Source organism: Toxorhynchites rutilus, chromosome 1 (genome assembly GCF_029784135.1).
Source record: "Toxorhynchites rutilus septentrionalis strain SRP chromosome 1, ASM2978413v1, whole genome shotgun sequence".
In the NCBI taxonomy this organism is placed as follows: Eukaryota; Metazoa; Arthropoda; class Insecta; order Diptera; family Culicidae; genus Toxorhynchites; species Toxorhynchites rutilus.
Window position 1 is genome coordinate 8,068,947 of NC_073744.1, and position 5,204 is coordinate 8,074,150.

The following is a 5,204-nucleotide window of genomic DNA, read 5'->3' on the forward strand; positions in this document are numbered from 1 at the left end:
AAAATAAGGAGTGATTACTGACATATCAAAATGTAATTGAAATTGAATAATCAACAACTCATATCATCAAAGTTTTATTCAGCTCCATCGCTTTCGTATCGTTTCGTTAAACGTTTCGTTGAAGACGGCAATGAGATGATTTTGATTTTAATGATTTTTTTGTCTGTCTGTTTACGTTTCGAGACCTGAACATCGGGCCTAAAAAGGTTGCAATCAGATAATTTTGATCTTCTTCTAAGTAAATAATACGACCTCTCCAGTGTTTAAAGATATTCTCATACGAAGTAAGCTCGGTGTTCTTTGTGAAGTCTCGTCCTTACCCAAATACTTTTTTGATGCAGGAACATGTGGAATTACCTTGAATATATAAAGGCCCAACGCACTTCTCCACCGAGGCTAAGTCTTGTTGAGTCTTCAAATTAGTGAATTTATCGCCGATCATAATAATTTCGATTTGTAGTGAAGTAAGTGTACCCCCTCTCAGACTGACATCCCTGGAGACAGTTCTACGTTTGTTCTCAATCTCAATGAAAATAATTGATTGCTGATTGCATGTAACTCCTACTCTTACTCGGCCGGTATTCGAATTATCTCAATACACTCACAAAAAGATATTTATAAAAATATAAAATCCTTATCAGAATAAAACTGTTCCTTGTAGAAAACATGATACATTATTAAATAGGATTTTTTTCAATTAGCAACAATCACACCTCGGTAAAACCTCATTAGTTACGATATCGCCACTGTGCAAAGTTAAATTGGATACTTATTCTAAACGGAAAATTTAATATTAGTTCAAAATTTTTATTTAAAAATGTGTTTATTTCTTTCTTACATTTAACACTTTTTTTGCACCATGTCACATGCCGTTTCTCTCAATTTTGTATTTGCTAATAAAGAGTCGAATATCTGGTCGCCGGTATCCGGTATCCGGCCAAACCACGCTATTCGTTTCATCACTAATTATTATCCTGTTGGCAGGTGGGCGTGTGGATACTCTTTCTAAAACTGGTGGCACGTTTTTCTCAAAATCTTGTGGCTGAAATTGACTTGAGCTCAAACTTGAGCTTGGGTAGTGAACCGATCTAGCTGAAGTTGACATGTGAAAATGTTAAAGTTAATTATCAAAAAATGTAACTTAACCGTTTTTTGATATCTCAATTTTAATTTTTTTATGATTTTTTAAATAGTGATTTTTGTTGAAAAAAAATTGCCAGATTTTTATTCGAATGGCCGCCATCTTGGCAATCTTGGAATTTTCAAAAACCGCTTCAGATAATTATAATTCCTATAATAACTAGTAAGCCAGTAAGGCTAGTGACTAACCACCTTTCTTATCGGTAAATGATTTAATGATTAACAGTATTTGCGATTAACAAGTGTAGATAATCTTTGTACAGGTCGGACTCGATTATATACGGACTCAATTATATGTGATTCGATTATATACAATTATAGACTCGATTATATACAGTTTAAAAAAAAAATATATTTTTTATATTTCAATTATGTTTCATTTTACGAAAAAATTATTACCTTTCAACGTTAAGGTGAAATTTAAGTGGCTTTCATATGTATAGTGGGGTCAAAGTCGTGATTTTTGAAGATTTTTCTTGAATTTTCACCAGGAAATGTTTATATCGATATTGCAGCGAAACTAAGATAGACAGAAGTTGGGTGTCAAAAAACAAATTGTTAAAAACTTTAATTAAGAAAAACTTTAATTTTATTGATAGAGACAATCAAGCTCAATATGAATTTTTATGATAAAATTAATAATAACACATTAAAAATTACTAACTTTGAAGTTTTTCACTTCCAAAATGTTATTCAAAACCACTAGTTTAGATGTTTCACAACTATATCCTGTACTAAATTTTCTCATCTTTTCAATGGAAGCAACAGAATCGTCTTCTGTAGGGTATTTTTTGATGTAGCGCCAGTTTGAGGCAACAGAGTCCGAAACAATCAAAAAGTTGTATAACTCTGTCATTGTTGAAATTCGAACATATTCGTGGAATGATTTTTTCATCAAATATAATTATCTATCATCTCCCGAATTAATCCGGATTTTGACGTAGGACTACGTCTAACCGGAAGATATAGGGGGTGAAATGAAAATCTAGGCACTGAACAAGTAGGAAAAAATGCAAGATTTGGAACGCTTATAACTCGAGCATTTCTCAATAGATCGCAAAGGTTTTTGCATCAATTGATAGGAAATATATCTACGCATCTATCATAACGAATAACATTTCATTTTTCTTGAGATGAATGATTGAATAATTGTGAAATATTAAGCATTGTCCAAATGCACTATGTGCCCATTTTTGATTGGTCCATTTTGTGCTCCTCAAATCGTACCGGCCAAAACGGGCAACCAGAGCAGCAGCGAAATAGAATGAAGCACGATTGGAAAGGAAAAAGAAAAAAATGAACGAAACATTGGTCGCAGTCTCACACATGCGTAATTCTCTACCAGCCAGTCAGCTTAAAAATCCCCGCTCCGCTGTCGTAACGATCATTCTCATTCAAGCCGTACACCACAACGTTTCGCATCAGAACACATCAACAAACCAACCCAAGCAGCCATGTCTGGACATGGTAAAGGAGGAAAAGTGAAGGGAAAGGCAGAATCCCGCTCGAACCGTGTTGATCTGAAGTTCCCCGCAAGGGTAGCTGGGCCGAGCACGTTAGTACCAGTGCACCAGTCCACCTAGCCGGCGATATATAGTTTCGGCCGCCGAAGTGATCGAGGTAGCTGGCAAAGCTGCTCGCGACGATAAGAAAACCCGCATTCGGAACAGAACACATTCGGTTCGGTGGACATCAAGACAACAGGCAGTTGCAGCGAGTGGCGAGTGGCAAACGCAATCGCAAAACGGCATCAGGTAGCAGAAGAAAAAAGTTTGTTCTTTATACAAACTGCTTTGGTGGCAAATCCAGAACAAGGCGGCATCGAAGGCGTTCGAAATGGTTTTTTTCAAAACCACGAGTACTAAGTTTTCTAAATTGGAACCATTCCATAAAACAAGGCGCTTTTCAGGGCCATTAAACCTCCCAAAAAAGAGTTTAGGAAATACAGTTCAATGTTTTCTAAAACAATAACCAAAATAATAATAAAACACAAATTGATTTTTTCATAATTTGTTTGTCAGGATATGATGAGTATGTGAATTTGGCAGTTGTTCTGAGCTTATTGATTTTCACCAATTCTTAAATTGCTTCTAGATTGAAAGTACAGTAATTTACACTTATCTCGACATTTAGCTAATTGGACGGACCTGTAATGCGACATATTTAGTTGGACATTTTTGTAAACATAGAGTTCGGGGTCCAAATTATGACCCCACATCGAAAGTCGACACTGTACCACTGTCATCGCAAATGTTCAATTACAGGTTAAAATTACCTCCAATCCGATACTGAGTGGTGGTAATGCGACATGCCATTGAATGTAATTTACTGTAAAATATGTCACAAGCTGGATGGGAAGAAATTTTCCAACTGTGAAAGCTGTGGCGAGTGGCAAATGCAATCGCTAAACAGAAAGGTTTAGCCGAACAAGATGGGGATATCGAGTGATAACAAAACAATAAACTCTTTAGATTGAAAATAGTTTTGTGATCCTGAAAAGGACCCTTTTTAGCCTGCATGTGAATCCAACGAGCGAACAAATCGTAATGAATGTATTTTTTTGCCATCGCTCCCTTTTAACGCTCATTCGTTCGTCTCGTTGGACTCGCCCCTCTGGCTGAGTCTGCCGATTTGTCTCTATCCTGTGAGTGTGTACCGCTAGAGTATAAAACACGCGGACCCCAAAAAAATATCTTATTTTCTTTCAAACCGTAAACCCGTGTGGTTGTACGGCATCGGCATCGTGGACGTAACAAAGGAGGACAAGTTAAGGGAAAGGCAAAGTCTCACTCGAACCGTGCAGGTCTCCAGTTCCCTGTTGGTCGCATTCACTGATTGCTCCGCAAGGGTAACTATGCCGAACGGATTGGTGCCGGAGCACCAGTATACCTAACAGCGATTATAGAGCTTCGGCCGTCGGAGTGCTCGAGTTGGCTTGCAAAGCTGCTCACGACAATTAGAAAACCCGCATCAAGAACAGAGCAGCTTCGGTTCGGCGCTCATCAAGGCAACAATTAGTTTCAGTGAGTGGCAAAGTGTTTCTCCGGCACGTCGCATTAAATGTAATTTACTGAACAACATGTCACAAGCTGGATGGGAAGAAATTTTCCAACTGTGAAAGCTGTGGCGAGTGGCAAACGCAATAGCTAAACAGGAAGGTTTAACCGAACAAGATGGGAATATCGAGTGATAACAAAAACACAACACCAAAGGTTCTTTTCAGAACCATCAACATATTCATAAAGAGTAAACAGTAAACTAATCCATTTTTCAGGTAGATAGGTAGGTATTCACGTAGGAGAAGAAAATAAAACAATATATTTAAAATATATATTTAACAAAAGCTGTCCCCTTTGTATAGTCCTACGTCACTCCGGTTATGTCCCCGACATTACCCACCCGTCTTTTTGTATTGCAAGTAAGCTGAATGATACAATTAATTCTAACATATAAAATTTGAATTTATTCTCCAATAAAATTGCAGTTATTCATCGCCATCGAATATAGTATATAAAGCAAGTACGTTCGGTTGAATTTCATTTTTTATTATCATTTCCAACACTGTATAATTGACTGAAAACATATTTTTCTAAGTTTTCTAATCAGCAGTCGGTTGATTACATTCGGATTCAACAGAAAAGTAGTTCTGAATCGAACCCGAATTCATTAATATCGTTGCCCACTTATTTCTCTAGCGCACCGACAGTTGAATTTGGACCCCGCAAGAAACTCGACCGAATCGCTCTGGGCGACGAAGGTGTTAAAAAGAAAGCTTCTGAAGATTATTCTTCCCCATCAGTAGAATATTTTCATGTCCAATAGTGGATGAATGAAACCTTGTGCCTCCAACGTAACGCTCTCGTTTTCGAGGTCCCCCAAATATTCATTTATGTACTTTCGTATTAGCGTCACCGGAGCCGAAATACAACAGATAGCAATTACTTAACCGGGTAAACGTATGCCGTACGAAGCTCGCTAACGCTCGGTCGAACCTAACTAAAGGATCGTCTCCTATGTTTCAAACTAACCGGGCAATCGATGGAACACAGGTTTGTTTGCGAAAG

The 5,204-nt window shown here is 37.5% G+C and overlaps 1 non-coding gene across 1 annotated transcript; it reads right to left on the reverse strand.

Moving 5' to 3' along the window:
- Positions 1-621: 621 nt before the first annotated feature.
- Positions 622-758, reverse strand: LOC129763694 (U4 spliceosomal RNA). Its single transcript, XR_008741017.1, has one exon. It is a non-coding gene; the product is annotated as a U4 spliceosomal RNA (small nuclear RNA).
- Positions 759-5,204: the final 4,446 nt, after the last annotated feature.